The sequence below is a fragment of the Triticum aestivum genome, chromosome 2A, assembly GCF_018294505.1.
Source record: "Triticum aestivum cultivar Chinese Spring chromosome 2A, IWGSC CS RefSeq v2.1, whole genome shotgun sequence".
NCBI lineage: Eukaryota > Viridiplantae > Streptophyta > Magnoliopsida > Poales > Poaceae > Triticum > Triticum aestivum.
This window is the reverse complement of record NC_057797.1, coordinates 481,169,253-481,192,806: the sequence shown is the minus strand read 5'-3', so window position 1 is coordinate 481,192,806 and position 23,554 is coordinate 481,169,253.

The window sequence follows — 23,554 nt, the reverse complement described above, 5'->3', positions numbered from 1 at the left end:
AAAAGAAAATGTAAAGATCTGGCAAGACAACCGTCCCCCACACGACTGGCAATCTATCTCGTAGCTCGAGGTTTGGTAGGTGAGTGGCTGGGATAATTAATCAGAGGCGGTTCTGCATTGGAACCCGTCAGCTATTATGTTCACACACGGATATTGCTGCGGGAATCGTGTGTAATTCAAACTACAGTACTCGTAAATTCCGGCAACCAGTGTGTGTACTGTCCCCGTCGATCTAGATTATGGCCGCCAATGAATACTACCTTGCTCACGTCATCCTGGCTACATTCCCATCTACATCCTCCCCTCGCTCGTCCTCTCTCTCTGTCTCAAATCTTTGCCATGGCGCCGCCGGTCTGCCCACGCGTCGACGAGGAATCCCCGCCGACGACGCTCACTCGAATAGCAGCGACGAGGATCCCTACGCGTCGCTGGACGAGGTTGCGCGGCCCCCGTAACTTTGGATTGGTTTTGGGGCCAGTACAATATTTGTCTGTGGAAGTTGCTGCCGCTGACTGAGAAAGCTAGGCAAGTGGCATTCAAGAAGGAGATGATGGAGGAGGAAGCTAGGTACTAGGTGGCCTGTGAAGCCCGTGATGCCGCCTGGAAAAAGGAGGTGGCGGAGCTTTGGGGGCGGGCGCGTAGTCATGCCGAGGAGGTGTACGAAGACATGTACTTCGCGAGGAAGGTCATGGGTGTTGGGCACCTTGCCGCTGCATGGAGGTGGGCCGATAAGCTCCAGCGTGCCACCGACGGGAGCTCCGGTGGGCGCCCAACAAAATGGCAAGATCGTTCGCGTGCGTCCGCTAGCAAGAGGCAGATCGGTACGTCAAGCGCTGCGAGGCGGAGGAGGCGGAGTACTGCCTCCGCACTGGGAAGACACCGTGCACCAGAGAGCTGCTGGCGAGGGGCTGCTGGAATACTGGCCCCAGGAGGGATTATTAGTTTTACATAGTAGTTAAGTATCATCACGTATATGTGATTATATTATATATATTCTCTGATGAACTAATGAACAATTAATATATATATATATATATATATATTATGAATTCGATTTTCTATCTGTTTTTGTATACTAATTTGAATCTAGTTGTTATCATCCACATATACAGAATGGAAAGCATATATACACACATAGAAACAGAACATACAAGAATGGAAAACGGAGTACACACATTGAAATAGAGGAATAAACAGAGCAATACTATGATTGATGTGAATACATAGCTATCCGCATCGAAATGACTCAACAAAATGAAATGTGTCCATGAGACAATGACCAGCAGCCCTTGCCTATGGTAGCTCTTGGCTCTGCCTGAACTCGTGCAGGCGTTCGTCCAAGCGGTCGACACGCTCACGGTACATCTGGAGCACGATCTCGAGCTCCAAGTTGTCTATTTCATCGGAGATCACCAGCTCGAGGATGCGACGGATATCTTCCTCTACTACACCCAGGTGGACACTTGGGCCAAGGAGGCGGTCGAGCCTACGGACCAGCGCGTTGGCATCCAGCGGGCCGTGGACAAGGCAAACGGTGCTACCCATGCGAACGGCGCGGCGTGCTTCCGATGAAAGTACGGCGCGGCCGACCTCTGGTGCAAGTACGGCACTGAGGGCCTCTGTCCACTCCTGGTGAGGAATGGGGGTACTGATGGGACGTGTACCCAGCTGCGACACCGTGTCGATAGCAGGCAAGCGCCGATGGATCCACTCTTGCTGTGCGGCGCGCCGCGCCCGTCGGATTTCGGGTTCCGGCAGACCCTTGAGATTTCGCCTCCTGCCTACCTGCACTCCTCCGCCTTGCTAGGATCTAAACTAAGGAAAGAACAACACAAGAGACGCATGGTTTATACTGGTTCGGGCCACCGTTGTGGTGTAATACCCTACTCTAGTGCGTGGTGTGGTGGATTGCCTCTTGGGCTGATGATGATGAACAATACAAGGAAGAACAGCCTTGCGAGGGTCTGTTCTTGGCTGGGACGATCAACTGCTGGGAGGAGTTCAGTCGCCTTACTCTCTCTCTCTTTCTGATCGAAACCCCTCTCTTTCCTTCCAACCTCTCAGCCCCCTTTGCTGTGTGGGTGGTTGGTCCTATTTATAGAGGCCCTGGTCGTCTTCCCAAATATCGAGCGGGAAGGGAGCCAACAATGGCGGGCTAATTTGAAGGGGGACAGCTAGTATCAACTATCCTGACAAAAGTAGTCTTCGCCTGCGCAAAGCTCTAGTGATGATGCCGTCTTGGGCTCCACAGTGACCTCCATCTCATAGTCCTCCTGGTCTTGGTCTCGTTGCACCGAAATGGCAACCTTTGCCTAATGCCTCGGTATTCTACGGCTGCGCTTGCCCCCTTTGCACCAAAGAGGAAGGGAGGACACTGCGCGGGCTGGCACCCGCCTGGTGCCCCCGGTCGTCATGGCTTGCGTCACGGGCACCTCGTGAGGTACCCCGCCTTGATCTCTCCGCCTCCTCGTTAGCCAGCCTGACGAGGCCATGCCTGAGGAAGCTCCGCGTCGTCCGCCCCACGAGGCTTGGCCCCTTGCAAGGGTCTTGGGTTTGTGGTGGTGAAGATGGGCCGCGCTGGCCCCCCCTTTGAGCCACGCTGCAGGCCGCAGGCAGGCAAGTTTGGGGACCCCCGTTCCCAGAATGCCGACAGCGCCTCTCGCTGTGCAGCGCTCCAACTGTCTCGTCAGGCGGCGAGACGCAGCCTATCGACGCGGACACGCCTAGCTTGCTCTATGGCACGCCATCGATCATGTTATGCGGCGAGCTGCATCTTGTCGGTGTTGACATGCCTATATTGATCTGCGACGCTCAATCACCATGTGCCAAAGGTCTGCTCAACCCTGGCGATGATGCGCATCATGGCTTCGTCCATCGTGTTGCCGGGGAGCGCCTCGGCCTCGACGGGCCATGGCGCCTGCTCGTTTTCCTCGTCGACGAGTTTGACGACAGAGGCGGCACTTTGGTGGGTTGGCATGCTTGGAAAAGGTGGATGTGCTATGATGCGTCTCCGTCGTATCAATAATTTTTGATTGTTTCATGCCAATATTATACAACTTTCACATATATTTGGCAACTTTTTATATGATTTATTGGACTAACCTATTGATCCAGTGCCTAGTGCCAGTTCCTATTTTCTGCATGTTTTTTGTATTGCAGATTATCCATATCAAACGAAGTCCAAATGCAATAAATTTTATGAAGAATTATTTTGGAATATATGTGATTTTTGAGAGTTGGAATCACCGCAAACGGAGTCCCACACAGGGCACAAGACACCAGGGTGCGCTAGAGGCCCCTAGCGCACGGTGGTGGGTTGTGCTCACCTCGTATGTCGGTTGGGACTCTACTTCAGGTGCAAGGAAGCTTATTTCCGGAAAAAAATCGTGTTAAAATCACAATGAAATCGGGATTACAGATCTCCGGGAATATAAGAAACGGTTTTCGGCCAGATCTAGGGAACGCAAAACAGAAGAGAACAGAGAGGGAGATCCAATCTCGGAGGGGCTCCCGCCCCTCCGCCACCATGGAGACCAAGGACCAGAGGGGGAACCCTTCTCCCACCTAGGGAGGAGGCTAAGGAAGAAGAAGAAGGAAGGGGTTCTCTCCCCCTCGCTTCCGGTGGCGCCGGAGTGCCACCCAGGCAACGATCGGGACGGTGATCTACATCAACAATCTTTCTACTGTCAACACCAACTCTCTCCCCCTTCTATGCAGCAGCGTAACACCTCTTTCCCCCACTGTAATCTCTACTTAAACATGGTGCTCAACTCCATATATTATTTCCCAATGATCTATGGTTATCCTATGATGTTTGAGTAGATCCGTTTTGTCCTTTGGGTTAATCGTGATCTTGGTTGGTATGATTGTATATTTTATTTATGGTGATGTCCTACTGTGCCCTTTGTTCTCGTGAAAATGTGAGGGCCCCGCAGTAGGGTGTTGCAATATATTGATGGTTCGCTTACGGTGGGTTGCGACAGTGACAGAAACTTAAACCCGAGTAGGTGAGGTATGATGTATGGGAATAAAGAGGACTTGATACTTAATGTTATGGTTGGGTTTCATGACCTTAATGATCTTTAGAAGTTGCGGATGCTTGCTAGAGTTCCAATCATAAGTGCATATGATCCAAATAGAGAAAGTATGTTAGCTCATGCCTCTCCCTCATATAAAATTGCAAGAATGATTACCGGTACTTGTTATCGATTGCCTAGGGACAAATAACTTTCTTGTTGACAAAAGCTATCCACTTTTATTACCTTGCAATTTATTCGTAGTTTTATTCTCGCAAAGTACTGGTAGTTTTATCCTGGCAAAATAGTTTCATACTTGTTTCTGATAAAGCAAATGTCAAGTGTGAAGGAAATATGCCCTAGAGGCAATAATAAAGTTATTATTTATTTCCTTATATCATGATAAATGTTTATTATTGACGCTAGAATTGTATTAACCGGAAACTTCGTACATGTGTGAATACATAGACAAACATAGTGTCACTAGTATGCCTCTACTTGACTAGCTCGTTGAATCAAAGATGGTTAAGTTTCCTAGCCATAGACATGAGTTTTCATTTGATTAACGGGTTCACATCATTAGAGAGTGATGTGATTGACTTGATCCATTCCGTTATCTTAGCACAATAATCGTTTAGTATGTTGCTACTGCTTTCTTCATGACTTATACATGTTCCTTAGACTATGAGATTATGCAACTCCCGAATACCGGAGGAACACTTTGTGTGATACCAAACGTCACAACGTAACTGGTTGATTATAAAGGTGCTCTACATGTGTCTCCGATGGTACTTGTTGAGTTGGCATAGATCGAGATTAGGATTTGTCACTCTGATTGTCGGAGAGGTATCTCTGGGGCCTCTCGTTAATGCACATCACTATAAGCCTTGCAACCAATGTGACTAATGAGTTAGTTGCGGGATGATGCATTACAGGATGAGTAAAGAGACTTGCCGGTAATGAGATTGAACTAGGTATTGAGATACGGACGATCGAATCTCGAGCAAGTAACATACCGATGACAAAGGGAACAACATATGTTGTTATGCGGTTTGACCGATAAAGATCTTCGTAGAATATATAGGAACCAATATGAGCATCCAGGTTCTGCTATTAGTTATTGACCGAAGATGAGTCTCGGTCATGTCTACATAGTTCTCGAACCAGTAGGGTCCGCACACTTAGCGTTAGGTGACGATCGGTATTATGAGTTTACGTGATTTAATGTATCGAAGGTTGTTCGAAGTCCCGGATGAGATCACAGACATGACGAGGAGTCTTGAAATGATCAAGCCGTAAAGATCAATATATTGGAAGGCTATGTTCGGACAACGGAAAGGTTCCGAGTGATCTGGGTATTTTTCGGAGTACCGGAGGAGTTACGGGAATACAGGAGTACATATGGGCCTTAGTGGGCTTTAAGGGAAAAAGAGGAGAAGCCACAAGGGCTGGCCGCACGCCCCCATGGGCCTAGTCTGAATTGGACTAGGGGAGGGGCTGCGCCCCCTCTTTCCTTCTCCTCCCCTTCTCCTTCCTTCCCCCTCCTAGTAGGACTAGGAAAGGAGGAATCCTACTCCTACTAGGAGGAGGATTCCTCCCCCCTTGGCACGCCTAGAGAGGCCGGCCGGTCTCCCCTCCCTCCTTTATATATGTGGGGAGGGGGGCACCCTAGAACACACACAAGTTGATCAGTTGATCTTTAAGCCGTGTGCGGTGCCCCCCTCCACCATAACCCACCTCGGTCATATCATAGCGGTGCTTAGACGAAGCCCTGCGTCAGTGGCATCATCATCACCATCATCACGTCGTCGTGCTGAAAGAACTCTCCCTCAAAGCTCTCCTGTATCGGAGTTCGTGGGACGTCACTGAGCTGAACGTGTGCTGAACTCGGAGGTGACGTACGTTCGGTACTTGGATCGGTCGAATCATGAAGACGTATGACTACATCAACCGTATTCTCATAACGCTTCCGCTTACGGTCTACAATGGTACGTGGATGACACTCTCCCCTCTCGTTGCTATTCATTGCCATGATCTTGCATGTGCGTAGGAGTTTTTTTAAAATTACTACATTCCCCAACAGTGGTATCAGAGCGAGATTTATGCGTAGATGTCATATGCATGAGTAGAACACAAATGAGTTGTGGGCGTGGGTATATACATATTGCTTGCCGTCACTAGTTGATTCTTGATTCAGCGGCATTGTTGCATGAAGCGGCCCAGACCGACATTACGTGTACGCTTACGCGAGACTGGTTCTACCGACGTGCTTCGCACACAGGTGGCTAGTGGGTGTCTGTTTCTCCAGCTTTAGTTGAATCGGATTCAATGAACAGGGTTCTTTCTGAAGATCAAAAAGCAATCACTATACCGCGTTGTGGTTTTTGATGCGTAAGTAAGAACGGTTCTTGCTCAGCCCGTAGCAGCCACGTAAAACTTGCAACAAAAAAGTAGAGGATGTCTAACTTGTTTTTGCAGGGCATGTTGTGATGTGATATGGTCGAGACATGATGCTAAATTTTATTGTACGAGATGATCATGTTTTGTAACACGGTTATCCGCAACTAGCAGAAGCCTTATGGTTGTCTCTTTATTGCATAAGATGCAAGCGCCATACAATTGCCTTACTTTAGCATTATGTGATAGCAATAGTTGCAAGAGCGATAGTTGGTGGGACGACCATGTGACGACACGTTGATAGAGATCAAGATGATGGAGATCATGGTGTCATGCCGGTGACGATAGAGATCATGATGGTACTTTGGAGATGGGGATCAAAGGCGCAAGATGATCATGACCATATCATGTCACATATTTTATTTGCATGTGATGTTTATCATTTCTTCATCTTATTTTTCTTAGGTCGGCGGTAGCATTATAAGATGATCTCCCACTAAATTTCAAGGTATAAGTGTTCTCCCTGAGTATGCATCGTTGCGACAGTTCGTCGTGCCGAGACACCACGTGATGATTGGGTGTGATAAGCTCTACGTTCACATACAACGGGTGCAAGACAGTTTTGCAGACGCGGAATACTCAGGTCAAACTTGACGAGCCTAGCATATGCTGATATGTCCTCGGAACACTGGAGACCGAAAGGTCGAGTGTGAATCATATACTAGATATGATCAACATAGTGATGTTCACCATTGAAAACTACTCCATCTCACGTGATGATCGGACATGGTTTAGTTGATTTGGATCACGTGATCATTTAGATGACTAGAGGGATGTCTATCTAAGTGGGATTTCTTAAGTACTATGATTAATTGAACTTTAATTTATCATGAACTTAGTCCTGATAGTATTTGCATAACTATGTTGTAGATCAATAGCTCGCGATGTAGCTCCTCGTTTATTTTTGATATGTTCCTAGAGAAAAATAAGTTGAAACATGTTAGTAGCAATGATTCGGACTATCTCCGTGATCTGAGGATTATCCTCAATGCTGCACAGAAGAATTATGTCCTTGATGCACCTCTAGGTGACGGACCTATTGCAGGAACAGATGCAGACGTTATGAACATTTGGCAAGCTCAATATGATGACCACTTGATAGTATAGTGCACCATTCTTTACGGCTTATAATCAGGGCTTCAAAGACGTTTTGAATGCCACGGAACATATGAGATGTTCCAAGAGTTGAAATTAGTATTTCAGACTCGTGCCCATGTCGAAAGGTATGAGCCCTTTGACCAGCACTTTGCCTACAAGATGGAGGAGAATGGCTCAGCTAATGAGCATGTGCTCAGAATGTGTGAGTACTACAATCACTTGAATCAAGTGGGAGTTAATCTTCCAGATAATATAATGATTGAAAAAGTTCTCTAGTCACTATCACCAATTTACTAGAACTTTGTGATGAACTATAATATGCAAGGGATAACGGAAATGATTCCCAAGCTCTTCGTGATGCTGAAATCGATGAAGGTAGAAATCAAGAAAAGCATCAAGTGTTGATGGTTGACAAGACCACTAGTTTCAAGAAAAGGGCAAAGGGAATAAGGGGAACTTCAAGAATAACGGCAAGCAACTTACTGCTCAAGTGAAGAAGCCCAAGTCTAGACCTAACCCTGAGACTAAGTGCTTCTACTGCAAAGGAACTGGTCACTTGAAGCAGAACTGCCCCAAGTATTTGGCGGATAAGAAGGCTGGCAAGGTGACCAAATGTATATTTGATATACATGTTATTGATGTATACTTTACTAGTGTTTATAGCAACCCCTCAGTATTTGATACTAGTTCAGTTGCTAAAGATTAGTAACTCGAAACATGAGTTGCAGAATGAACAGACACTAGTTAAGGGTGAAGTGACGATGTGTGTTAGAAGAGGTTCCAAGATTGATATGATCATCGTTGTACACTCCCTATACTTTCGGGATTAGTGTTGAACCTAAATAAATGTTATTTGGTGTTTGCGTTCAGCATGAATATGATTTGATCATGTTTATTACAATTCGGTTATTCATTTAAAGTCAGAGAATAATTGTTGTTCTGTTTACATGAATAAAACCTTCAATTGACATACACCCAAGGTGGATGGTTTATTGAATCTCGATCATAGTTATACATATATTCATCATATTGAAGCCAAAAGATGCAAAGTTAATAATGATAGTGCATCTTATTTGTGGCACTGCCGTTTAGGTCATATTGGTGTAAAGCGCATGAAGAAACTCCAAGCTGATGGGCTTTTGGAATCACTTGATTATGAATCATTTGATGCTTGCGAACCATGCCTCATGGGCAAGATGACTAAAACTTCATTCTCTAGAACAATGGAGCAAGCAACTGACTTATTGGAAATAATACATACTGATGTATGCAATCTGATGAAGTGTTGAGGCTCGCGGCGGGTATGGGAGTCCTGGACTAGGGGGTCCCCGGACAGCCAGACTATATCCTTTGGCTGGACTGTTGGACTATGAAGATACAAGATTTAAGACTTCGTCTCATGTCCGGATGGGACTCTACTTGGCGTGGGAGGCAAGCTAGGCAGTACGGATATGGATATCTCCTCCTTTGTAACCGACCTTGTGTAACCCTGGCCCTCTCCGGTGTCTATATAAACCAGAGGGTTTTAGTCCGTAGGACAACATACAATCATACCATAGGCTAGCTTCTAGGCTTTAGCCTCTCCGATCTCGTGGTAGATCAAAACTTGTAATACCAATATCATCAAGAATAAATCAAGCAGGACGTAGGGTTTTACCTCCATCAAGAGGGCCCGAACCTTGGTAAAACATCGTGTCCCCTACCTCCTGTTATCATCCGCCTTAGACGCACAGTTCGGGACCCCCTACCCGAGATCCGCCGGTTTTGACACCGACATTGGTGCTTTCATTGAGAGTTCCTCTGTGTCGTCGCCATTAGGCTTGATGGCTCCTACGATCATCGATAGTGATACAGTCCAGGGTGAGACTTTTCTCCCCGGACAGATCTTTGTGTTCGGCGGCTTCGCACTGCGGGCCAACTCGCTTGGCCATCTGGAGTAGATTGAAAGTTACGCCCCTGGCCACCAGGTCAGGTTTGGAAGCTTAAACTACACGGCCGATATCCGCGGAGACTTGATCTTCGACGGATTCGAGCCCCTGCCTTGTGCGCCACGCGGTCGCGATGAGTACGATTTAGCTCTACCATCGGACAGTGTTTGAGAAATCGCACTGGCAGCCGCTCCGACCCTCAATTCGGAGCCAGTTGCGCCATCCTTGGACGGGTGGATAGACCCCGCCACAGAGGTCGTATCCTTTGCGGCGATCAAGCCGAATATCGACCTTACCCTTCACAAGAGCCGTGTTGCTAAACTACCAGATCCTTCTCCAGCCACGGACTCCGAACCGCCTGTGCCCGTTCCTCTCAAATCCGATTGGGCGCCGATCATGGAGTTTACCTCCACGGATATTTTTCAGCACTCGCCCTTTGGCGACATACTGAACTCATTAAGGTCTATCTCCTTGTCAGGAGAGTCCTGGCCGAACTACGTCCGGCGGGATTGGGATGCAGATGCCGAAGAAATTCGCTGCCCATCCACCACCCACTTAGTAGCCACTGTCGATGACTTAACCGACATGCTCTACTTCGACTCCGAAGACATTGACGGTATGGACGACGATGCGGGAGGCGAAGAGGAACCACTGCCCACTGGGCACTGGATGCCCACTTCATCACATGACGTATACATGGTGGACACACCCAAAGAAAACAACGACGAGGAACGGAAGGACGCAGCGAAGGGTTGTTCCCTCGAGAAGCAGTCAAAGCAGCGGCGTAAACGCCACTCCAAATCCCGCCTCGGCAGAAATATGAATCATATAGACCCAGCGATAGTGCAGGGTCCACCATCGCCCGACCAGGGCAACACGGGGAATCAAACCGAACAACCCGACTCCGTCGAAGATAACAGTCCGGACGACATCACACCGGACAGATGCCAGGAGCAACATAATGCCCACCAAAGGCTTGTTTCCACGGCGAGGAGTCTGAAAAAATAGAAGCAAAGGCTCAAGGCTGCACAAGACACACTCAAAATCAAATGGAGTGAAGTACTCAACACTGCAGCAAACTACGGCAGTAATCGCCACACCAAGAGCTATCCGAAGCAAAAGTTGCTACCTGAATTTGATGAGGAGGCCTTAGATCCTCCACACTTAAAAAAACGGCCATCCGGTCAGATTGACGGCCTCATAGCCAACATAAAGTGGCAAACGACGCCGCACATAAACCAGTACGCGATCCACGTAAGGGCTCGCATCAAAAGGACGACGCAACCAGATCCATCTATGGACCACGCAGGCGCGCTCCAACATACAATGCAACACAAAAAACATCCGAACACCACGGCACGCCCAAATATATGGGTGCCGCACACCCTCTATGTTTCACCGACGAGGTGCTGGACCATGAATTTCCAGAGGGATTCAAACCCGTAAACATAGAGGCATACGACGGAACAACAGACCCTGGGGTCTGGATTGAGGTCTACATCCTCCACATTCATATGGCTCGAGGAGACGATCTCCACGCCATCAAGTACTTACCCCTCAAGCTCAAAGGGCCAGCTCGGCACTGGCTTAAAAGCCTCCCCGAAAACTCCATCGGAAGATGGGAAGAGCTCGAAGACGCCTTTCGGGCAAATTTTCAAGGGACATATGTCCGACCACCGGATGCAGACAATTTAAGTCATATAACTCAATAGCCCGGTGAGTCAGCCCAAAAACTTTGGAATAGGTTCCTCACTGAAAAGAACCAAATAGTTGACTGTCAGGACGCTGAAGCCTTAGCAGCCTTCAAGCATAGCGCTCGAGACAAATGGCTTACCAGAAACCTCGGTCAAGAAAAGCCGAGAACAATGGCAGCATTAACAAGCCTCATGACCCGTTTTTGCGTGGGTGAGGACAGCTGGTTAGCCCGATGCAGCACCAGCGACCCAAGTACATCCGTAGTCAGGGTTGGAAACGGGAAATCACGACACAACAAGAATAAGCGTCGGAATAAAGAAGACAGCCCGAAGAGCACGGCGGTAAACGCCCGATTTAGAAGCTCTCGGCCAGGGCAGCAGAAGCCGCCCTCCAAAGGCAACAGAGACGAATTGTCCAGCCTAAACAAAATTCTGGACCAAATATGTCAGATCCATAGCACCCCGGATAAACCTGCAAATCATACCCATAGAGAATGTTGGGTCTTCAAACAGTCTGGCAAGGTCAACGCCGAACACAAGGGGCACGATACACCAAGTGAAGACAAGGACAAGCCTCGCAAGCAAAGCACAGGGGAACAGAAGAAATTCCCACCAGAAGTCAAAACAGTCAACGTGTTACACGTGATAAAAGGGAGAAATAAAGCGGCACCTTTAGAGGAACATGCCCCAGGGCCTATCACCGCGGAGCTCCACCACTGGTCGTCCCAACCGATCACCTTCGACCATCGGGATTACTTGGCAAGTATCCGGCGTGCAGGATGGGCTGCCTTGGTATTAGTTCCAATAATTGACGGATACCACTTCACCCGAATCCTGATAGACGGCGGCAGCAGTTTAAATCTGATATATCAGGACACAGTCCGCAAAATGGGGATAGACCCAACAAAAATTTTCCGCAGCAATGCTACCTTTAAAGGAGTAACGCCAGGCCTGGAGGCTCACTGCAGGGGCTCCCTGCTACTAGAGGTTATATTCGGCTTCCCCGATAACTTCCGCAGCGAAAATTTAACTTTCCATGTCGCTCCGTTCCAAAGTGGCTACCAAGCACTACTCGGACGGGAAGCTTTTGCTCGCTTTCACGCAATACCGCATTACGCTTCCCTCAAGCTCAAGATGCCCGGTCCATGCGGCATCATTACAGTAAATGGAAATATTGAGCGCTCCTTGCGCGCCAAAGACGGTGCGGCCGCCTTGGCCGCCGCACACTAAACGGCCTCACCAACTCAAGCATTTGACAGGTTGTTAAGACCACGGACACGGCTAGACGAGTCCGGCTCAGCTATATGTAATTAATATAGGTTTGATGGCTATACCCCTATTACAATACAAGGGGCTCAACGCGCGCGCAAAACTGGCAATAAGGATCACCTTTACTCATTTTCAACTATATATTGTTTATTTAGTATAACTTAACTTTTGCATGGCAACTTTTCAATTAAGTTCCTCTCTTTTTCAGATGACCATCGTGCTAGGCCCGTCTAGGATACGGCACAACGGAGACACAGGCGCAGATGCGCAGCAGGGACCTGTTCCAAGTATTCTTTGTAGATTAAGACCCTGCGTAAACCTTTTTTACTGTCTCTTGTTGATTTACATCCCTCGGATTCTCAGTACAACCGAGAAGGATGCTAACGTCTTGGCATGTGGCCACGCCAGAATAATGCACGTACCTGGACACCAGGGGCTTATTACAAAGGGTACTGTTTAGACCCGGGTTACACCATAAAGACCGAATACCTTAGGGAGTGTTCGGCGTCGCGAGTTTGGCCTCATATGCATCAGCTCCGAATCACGTCTTTGGTCAAATGTTGGGTTTGCCCGGCTCCTGTGTTTTGCTGCCTTACGTTTCGCTCTATCGGCTAAGGCGGCACCAGGAGAACTACTGCGATTGTGCCCTGGTTCATCCGGACGAGCACCTCAGTAGAGAAAGCCGAAAACTGACTGTCATGATATAGCGTGAGACTGGTCAACCACTCGATGACCTATTGGAATCTTCGGGATTCCTCTGCATTAACGAAGGGCCGTTTCCCGGCCAGGCATGTACGCACCCCGAATCCGGATGAGTGCGGAGCCACCAGGGGCTATATAGTAGCCCCACTGTCAAACTCCTATGGCTATGTGAAAGTGTTAAAGCATTATAGTCTGGTTGCCTAGTTCGCTGCGCTATCACCTCCTTATTAGTACCAAGACATTGGATTAAGTGTGAATACGCGTCTTCTGCGAACACCCCCGCATTATATGCGTGGGGGCTGAAGCCGACCACTGCAATCTTTCAGGTTATATACATGTATACATAAATGGCCGCACAGGAGGCATCACAATACTTTCGGGCAAAAGTATAAATACAACCTTGATAAATTCAATAAAACATTGTTGTTATAATGGGAATACATGTTACTCAAACATAACATTCTTCGAGCACTGGGCCTCTATCGAACGAGCGCCCTCAATAACTTCTTCAAAATAGTGCTCGGCAGCCACTCGGCCTATGGCCGAACCCTGCGCCGCGACAGTGGTGGCATCCATCTCTGCCCAGTATGTTTTGACATGGGCAAGGGCCATCTGTGAGCCTTCTATGTACGCTGACCTCTTCATCGCATTAATGCGTGGCACTGCACCAAGGAACTGCTGCACCAAGCTATAATAGTTGTTCGGCTTTGGACTTTCTGACCACAAATTATCCACGATAGACCTCATGGCGAGTCCGGACAATCTATTGAGTTCGGCCCATTCGGCAAGCTGATCAGTCAATAGAAGCGGACGCTCTGGAACGTTAAATTGCGACCAGAATAGCTTGTCCACTTCACGATCTGTTTGATCTCAGAAGTATTCGGCCGCATCGACAGCGCTCGCCGCCAAGTCCAGATATGCGTCGACCGAACTCCACAGCCGATCCAGAGGGGCATACCGCGGATCGCCGAACTTCCTCCGCAGCATAAAGGGCTTCCCAGCCACAATGTCCCCGGCTTCACGCAGTTCCTCCTTCTTTGCTCTCATTGCAGAGTGGGTGTCTTTGGTCGCCATTGTGGCCTTTTCGAGGTCCGTAGCCTTCACCCGGTTTTCTTCTGCAAGAAACTGGCAGCGGTCGGCGTGTCTTTTAACTTCACAGCCATTTTGGCCATTTTCTCTTTGCTCTCGCTATGCGCGGCCTTCTCGGCTCTCAACTCTTCGGCCGCCTTCAAAGCGGCCGCATTACTACTCCTTGCTTGCTCCTTGGCTCGGGCAAGCTCCGCCCGCAGGGCCTCCACGGTGGCAGCTCCATCTGCAGTCACAACATATTAAAGATACTGGCATCACGCTGCTCTTACTATGTGACATTCACTATAAACATCACCTACCCTGTGCCTCGTCAAGCCACTTGTTAACAAGCTCGATATCGGCATCCGCCGCATCCAGTCACCGCTTTAGTTTGGGAACCCCATCAGCCGGCTAGCCACCAGAGCTTTAGACACCTGCACATAAAGGCGGTCTGGTTATTACCTGGGACTACGATCCTCTGTTCGCCGCCGTTTTCGATGACAACCAGAGTCTCAGGGGCTACTATCTACACAGGGCACACCTAAAATGTGTGGTACCATCACAAATGTATATCATTTCACGTACCTCAAAGCCCGTCAGTAGACTCATAAAGGCTTCATTCAACCCATTTTCGGCGGACGAAATCCTTTCAATCACCGTACACATTAATGTACGGTGCTCTTCTGAGATTGTTGCTCGCTCTAGCAGACCCTTCAGTACGTCCGACCGCACACCGGATGGTGCCGGACTCTTTTGATTGTTCTCTTCAAGAGCCGGATACTGAGGGCTTCGGGTGACCATGGGATTACCTTCTGGCCTTGCCGGATCCGGAGAAACTCTCCGTGAAGACACTTCAAGGTCGCCCGCTTCTTGAGCTGGGGAGTCCGGGGGAGGCGTTTCGCTCTCCATCATCTCCGGAAGAAGATCCCTCGAAGACGAGCTCTGTTGAGAAAGGCTCAGATCTGAACTGCAAGATAAATGCTTCGGTTATCTTCCTGAGAAGTAAGGTAGTATACCTTCACTATTAAGTACTTTTTGATTACTTACAGCTCGTTAGAGGGCTGATCCCCGCATGGACTTTGTGTGGCAAGAGCACCCTCCAAGGCAGGACCCTCTGGTGGAGTTTTCTTCTCCCATTTGGAGACCTTGGTTTCCGGATCTTCAAAGGTAGTCCTCTTCCTCCCCCGGGGCGATGGAACGTCAGATTCTTCCCTTGGTTATCCTCCCTCACGGAGGCGCTCGTTCCCTCGGTTGGAATAGGTAGCGGTGGAGGCCCGCTTTCGCCCCCTTTATTCCCCCTTCATCTTCCTTGAGGGCACCGGGCAAGGTGCTGGCTCGAGCATCTTTTCCAGCACCGGATTGTCCAAGCCTTCGGGAAGGGGAGCCGAACACCGGATCATCTTCGCCTTTGTTATCCAGTCCTGGTCAAAGAGCGATTCTTCAGAATGATGTCATGATAAAAGAAAGACAGTGTGTTCGACTAGAGGATTACTTACTTGGGCCGCGGTGCGGTTGCTGCTCAGGCCCACGTCCTCGGTGGTGTCCGGACACTCTATTTGGGGTCCGAAGAACGACTTGTACATCTCCTCGTGCGTCAGGCCGAGGAAATTCTGAATAGCGCGCGGTCCTTCTGGGTTGAATTCCCACAAGCGGAGGGGCCGGCGTTTGCAAGGCTGGACTCAACAAACCAGCATGACTTGCACTACCATAACCAAACTAAAATCTCCCTCGAAGAGATCTCGGATGCGGCTCTGCAGTATGGGCACATCCTTGGCTGGACCCCAGCTCAGCCCCCTGCTGATCCATGACATCAGTTGTGGTGGAGGGCCCGAGCGAAAGGCGGGGGAAGCTACCCACTTGGCACTTCTGGGAGCGGTGACGTAGAACCACTCCCGCTGCCATAATCCGGACACCTCTGGAAAGGAACCCTTTGGCCACGGAACTCTAGCGATCTTGCTTATTAATGCACCTCCGCGCGCTGCATGCTGCCCCTCAACCGTCTTCGGCTTCACATCAAAGGTCTTGAGCCACAGGCCGAAGTGAGGGGTAATGCGGAGGAAGGCCTCACATACGACAATAAATGCCGAGATGTGGAGAAAGGAATCCGGGGCTAGATCGTGGAAATCAAGCCCGTAATAGAACATCAAACCCCTAACGAAGGGATCCAGAGTGAGGCCTAGTCCTCGGAGGAAGTGGGAGATGAACACGACGTCTTCATTGGGTTCAGGAGTAGGGACGACCTGCCCTCCAGCAGGCAGCCGATGCGAAACTTCGGCAGTCAGGTATCTTGCCTCCCTCAACTTCTTGATATCCTCTTCCGTGACGGAGGAGGGCATTCACCGGCCCTAGAGGCTGGATCCGGACATGATTGAAGGTCCGAAGCACCTGACCTGGGCTTTGGGTGTTAGAACTCGAGGCGGGGGAAGGATTCGATTGAGCACGGGAGGAAAAAAGTAAAAGCCTTGTCCCTTTATAAAGAGGGTGAATATCAAGCGTCCTCCTCATGGCCGTTTGGGACTTGCCTAAAATCTAGGAGTCCTAGGCACGGTTGGGTTACCCACACCCATATTGATGAGAATCCCGTAATAAGGGGGACACGATCTCTACTTTGACAAGACGTGTCAAGAAACTGCCTCGCGTTATGTGCGGGGCTAGTTAAAGAAAACGGTTCGAATAATCACCGAGCCATGGCATGATGTCATGTTGCCAAAACGTGTCAGCAGATTAGATTTGTGGAAATATTATTCTCTCTACGGTGGTATGTGGAACTTATTTTGTAGGGTCGGACACTATCATGTTATTCAAACTCTTCTGTGGTGTATCCGGAGGAGGAAACCGCCTTGGAATGCCGAAGACAATACTGCACGCTGGACTCATCGTCATTGAAGCCTGGTTCAGGGGCTACTGTGGGAGTCCTGGATTAGGGGGTCTCTGGACAGCCGGACTATATCCTTTGGCCGGACTGTTGGACTATGAAGATACAAGATTGAAGACTTCGTATCGTGTCCGGATGGGACTCTACTTGGCATGGGAGGCAAGCTAGGCAGTACGGATATGGATATCTCCTCCTTTGTAACCGACCTTGTGTAACCCTAGCCCCCTCCGGTGTCTATATAAACCGGAGGGTTTAAGTCCGTAGGACAACATACAATCATACCATAGGCTAGCTTCTAGGGTTTAGCCTCTCCGATCTTGTGGTAGATCAACTCTTGTAATACCCATATCATCAATAATAAATCAAGCAGGACGTAGGGTTTTACCTTCATCAAGAGGGCCCAAACCTGGGTAAAACATCGTGTCCCCTCCCTCCTGTTACCATCCGCCTTAGACGCATAGTTCGGGACCCCCTACCCAAGATCCGCCGGTTTTGACACCGACAGCTGGTATCATTATTTTCTGACCTTCACAGATGATTTGAGCAGATATGGGTATATCTACTTGATGAAACATAAGTCTGAAACATTTGGAAAGTTCAAAGAATTTTAGAGTCAAGTGGAAAATCATTGTAACCAGAAAATAAAGTTTCTGCGATCTAATCATGGAGGACAATATTTGAGTTATGAGTTTGGTCTTCATTTGAAACAATGCGGAATAGTTTCGCAACTCACGCCACCTGGAACACCACAGTGTAATGGTGTGTCCGAACATCATAACCGTACTTTATTAGATATGGTGCGATCTATGATGTCTCTTACTGATTTATCACTATCATGTTGGGGTTATGCATTGGAGACAGCTGCATTCACGTTAAATAGGGCACCATCTAATTCCGTTGAGACGACACCATATGAACTGTGGTTTGGCTAGAAACCTAAGATGTCGTTTCTTAAAGTTTGGGGCTGCGATGCTTATGTGAAAAAATTTCAACCTGATAAGCTCGAATCAAAATCAGAGAAATGTGTCTTCATAGAATACCCAAAGGAAACTTTTGGGTACACCTTCTATCACAGATCTGAAGGCAAGATCTTTGTTGCTAAAAGTGGATCCTTTTTAGAGAAGGAGTTTCTCCTGAAAGAAGTGAGTGGGAGGAATGTAGAAATTGATGAGGTAATTGTACCTTCTCCCGAATTGGAAAGTAGTTCATCAGAGAAATTAGTTCTAGTGATTCCTACGCCAATTAGTGAGGAAGCTAATGATGATGATCATGAAACTTCAGATCAAGTTACTACCGAACCTCGAAGGTCAACCAGAGTATGGTCCGCACCAGAGTGGTACGATAAACCTTTCTGGAATTCATGTTACAAGACCATGATGAACCTACGAACTATGAGGAAGCAATGATGAGCCCAGATTCCGCGAAATGGCTTGAGGCCATGAAATCTGAGATGGGATCCATGTATGAGAACAAAGTATGGACTTTGATTGATTTTCTCGATGATCGGTAAGTCATTGAGAATAAATGGATCTTCAAGAGGAAGACGGATGCTGATAGTATTGTTACTATTTACAAAGCTCGAATTGTCGGAAAATGTTTTCGACAAGTTCAAGGTGTTGACTACGATGAGATTTTCTCACTCATATCGATGCTTAAAAGTCTGTCCGAATCGTGTTAGCAGTTGCCGCATTTTATGAAATCTGGTAAATGGATGTCAAAATTGCATTCCTTAATGGATTTATTAAAGAAGAAGTTGTATATGATGCAACCAGAAGGTTTTGTCGATACTAAAGGTGCTAACAAAGTGAGCAAGTGCCAGCGATCCATCTATGGACTGGTGCAAGCATCTCGGAGTTAGACTATATGCTTTGATAAAGTGGTCAAAGCATATGGTTTTATACAGACTTGCGGTGAAGCCTGTATTTACTAGAAAGTGAGTGGCAGCACTACAACATTTCTGATAAGTATATGTGAATGACATATTGTTGATCGGAAATAATGTAGAATTTTCTGGAAAGCATAACGGAGTGTTTGAAAAGAGTTTTTCAAAGAAAGACCTCGATGAAGCTGCTTACACATTGAGGATCAAGATCTATAGAGATAGATCAAGACACTTGATAAGTTTTTTCAATGAGTACATACCTTGACAAGATTTTGAAGTAGTTCAAAATGGAACATTCAAAGAAGGAGTTCTTGCCTGTGTTGCAAGGTGTGAAGTTGAGTAAAGACTCAAAACCCGAGCATAGCAGAAAATAGAAAGGGAACAGAAAGTCATTCCCTATGCCTCAGTCATAGGTTCTATAAAGTATGCTATGCTGTTTACAAGTCCTATTGTATACCTTAGCATGATTCTGGCAAGGGAGTACAATAGTTATCTAGGAGTAGATCACTGGACAGCGGTCAAAATTATCCTTAGAGGACTAAGGAAATATTTCTCGGTTATGGAGGTGATAAAAGAGTTCATCGTAAAGAGTTACGTCGATGCAAGATTTTTACATTGATCTAGATGACTCTAAGTTTCGATCTAGATACATATTGAAAGTGGGAGCAATTAGCTAGAGTAGCTCCGTGCAGAGCATTGTAGACATAGAAATTTGCGAAATACATACAGATCTAAATGTTGCCGACCCATAGACTAAACTTCTCTCACAAGCAAAACATGATCACTCTTTGGGTGTAATCACATAGCGATGTGAACTAGATTATTGACTCTAGTAAACCCTTTGGGTATTATTCACATGGAGATGTTAACTAACCGCATAAAGATGTGAACTAGATTATTGATTTTAGTGCAAGTGGGAGACTGAAGGAAATATGCCCTAGAGGCAATAATAAAGTTATTATTTATTTCCTTATATCATGATAAATGTTTATTATTCATGCTAGAATTGTTTTAACCGGAAACTTAGTACATGTGTGAATACATAGACAAACTGAGTGTCACTAGTATGCCTCTACTTGACTAGCTCGTTGAATCAAAGATGGTTAAGTTTCCTAGCCATAGACATGAGTTGTCATTTGATTAACGGGATCACATCATTAGAGAATGATGTGATTGACTTGACCCATTCCGTTAGCTTGGCACAATGATCGTTTAGTTTGTTGCTACTCCTTTCTTCATGACTTATACATGTTCCTCAGACTATGAGATTATGCAACTCCCGAATACCGCGTGAACACTTTGTGTGCTACCAAACGTCACAACATAACTAGGTGATTATAAAGGTGCTCTACAGGTGTCTCTGATGGTACTTGTTGAGTTGACATCGATCGAGATTAGGATTTGTCACTCCGATTGTCGGAGAGGTATCTCTGGGCCCTCTCGATAATGCACATCACTATAGGCCTTGCAAGCAATGTGATTAATTAGTTAGTTGCGAGATGATGCATTACACAACGAGTAAAGAGACTTTCCGGTAACGAGATTGAACTAGGTATTGAGATACCGACGATCGAATCTCGGGCAAGTAACATACCGATGACAAAGGGAACAACGTATGTTGTTATGCGGTTTGACCGATAAAAATCGTTGTAGAATATGTAGGAACCAATGTGAGCATCCAGGTTCCGCTATTTGTTATTGACCGAAGATGAGTCCCGGTCATGTCTACATAGTTGTCGAACCCGTAGGGTCCGCATGCTTAACGTTCGATGACGATCTGTATTATGAGTTTATGTGATTTGATGTACCAAAGGTTGTTCGGAGTCCCAGATGAGATCACGGACATGATGAGGAGTCTCAAAATGATCGAGTCATAAAGATCGATATATTGGAAGGCTATATTCCGAAATCGGAAAGGTTCCGAGTGACCCGGGTATTTTTCGAGTACCGGGAGAGTTACGGGAATACCGGAGTACATATGGGCCTTAGTGGGCTTTAAGGGAAAAAGAGGAGAAGCCACGAGGGCTGGCCACGTGCCCCCCATGGGCCTAGTTTGAATTTGACTAGGGGAGGGGCTGCGCACCCTCTTTCCTTCTCCTCCCCTTCTCCTTCCTTCCCCCTCCTAGTAGGACTAGGAAAGGAGGAATCCTACTCCTACTAGGAGGAGGATTCCTCCCCTCCTTGGTGCGCCTAGAGAGGCCGGCCGGCCTCCCCTCCCTCCTTTATATACATGGGGAGGCGGGCACCCTAGAACACACACAAGTTGATCAGTTGATCTTTTAGCCGTGTGCGGTGCCCCCCTCCACCATAATCCACCTTTGTCATATCGTAGCAGTGCTTAGGCGAAGCCCTGCGTCGGCAGCATCATCATCACCGTCATCACGCCATCGTGCTGACGGAACTCTCCCTCGAAGCTCTACTGGATCGGAGTTCGTGGGACGTCACCGAGCTGAACGTGTGCTGAACTCGGAGTTGCCGTACGTTCGGTACTTGGATCGGTCGGATCGTGAAGACGTACGACTACATCAACCGCGTTCTCATAATGCTTCCGCTTACGGTGTATGAGGGTACGTGGATGACACTCTCCCCTCTCGTCACTATCCATTGCCATGATCTTGCGTGTGCGTAGGAATTTTTTTGAAATTACTACGTTCCCCAACAAAGTGTGTGTAGAGTTGTATCAGTGGTTGATAGAACTTGAGGGAATATTTGTTCTGCCTTTAGCTCCTCGTTGGGTTCGACACTTATTTATCAAAAAAGGCTACAAACGAGCCCCTATACTTGTGGGTTATCGAGACCTTTTTCTAGCGCCGTTGCCGGGGAGCAATAGCATGGGGTGAATATTCTCATGTGTGCCTGTTTTCTTTATCACTAAGTAGTTTTTATTTCCTGTTCTAAGTTGTTCTCTAACTTAGTTATGGATATGGAACATGAAACACCAAAACAATTAGTTGTACTTGCTACTCATGGAGATGGGGAACCTCCTAAAATCCTTGATGCTTGTTATGTGAAAGATGTTATGCACTACTTCGATAATCCTGAGAAAACCCCATTCAACTATATAATGGGAGTAATGTTGGATCAACGTGAATACTTTATGGATTATCGCTTGACTCATAAAGGGAAATTGTTATGGGATCAAATTCATATGTTACACTGGTATGCATGGGAGCTATGCTTGAGATATGATTATACCTGTTGCTCTAGGATGAATGCTCCACATCTTCCCTTTTCATGTGAATTTAATGATAATGAAACCTTGGCTTCTTATGCTAGAGGTATATATGATTACTATGATGTGGAACGAATAGAAGAATTTGTTGCTTTTAAGGGTGCTTATGAAACTGAATCTTTGTTTGAAAAATATGAAGCTTTTCATGATGATGTTTACATACCTGAAAATTTTACCACCCTTAAATATTGCTATGATAATTATAAATGCAATTCCGATATTGACGAATTTATTGAGAAAGTCTCCGCTGTCCAAGAAGAGACTAATATTTTGCAGGAGTCTATGGAAGAAGGAATTGATGAAACTGTGAGCTCATTGGATGAAAAAGATGATGAGGAGAGCAAAGAACAAAAGGAGGAAGATCGGATTAGCTACCCATGCCTACCTTCAAATGAGAGTAACTCTTCAACTCATACATTATTTAATTTCCCTTCGTTCTTACCAAGGGATGAATGCTATGATAATTACTATGATCCCATTGGTTTGTTTGAAATATCCCTTTTTGATGATGCTTGCTATGCTTGTGGCCATGATGCAAATATAAATGATGCTTATGGAAATGAACTTGCTATAGTTCCTTATGTTAAGCATGAAATTGTTGCTATTGCACCCACACATGATAGTCCTATTATCTTTTTGAATTCTCCCAACTACACTATATTGGAGAAGTTTGCACTTATTAAGGATTACATTGATGGCTTGCATTTTACCGTTGCACATGATGATTATGATGAGTATAATATGCATGTGCTTTCTGCTCCTACTTGAAATTATTATGGGAGAGGAACTACATCTCTGCCTCTATGTTTCTAACACGAAAAAATTGCAAGAAACTGCTTATGCTATGTATTGGCCTTTACTTGATGTGCATAAATTGTTCTTATATGACATGCCGATGCATAGAAAGAGAGTTAGACTTAGCCATTGCTTGATATATGTTGCTTTGTGCTCACTACTAAATGCCAAATCATTGTTAATTACAATTGGCTTTGATATACCTTGGGATCCGGGTGGATTCATTACTTGAGCACTTTATGCCTAGCTTAACGGCTTTAAAGAAAGCACTACCAGGGAGACAACCCAGAAGTTTTAGAGAGTCATTTAATTCTGTTGAGTGCTTTTATAAAGTTTAAAAACAAAAAATATATAGGGGAAATTAAAACTTCACAAAAAGAAAAGTGAAAGTGAGATAGACGAGCATCGTGGAAGCAGGAGCTAGCCTTGAACTTTGTTCATGCCCGTGGAAACTTTGTGAATCTTAATTACAGAAAATTTTCGAAAAAACAATTATCCCCTTGTACAATTCCATTGTATTATAAAAATGACATGCCAA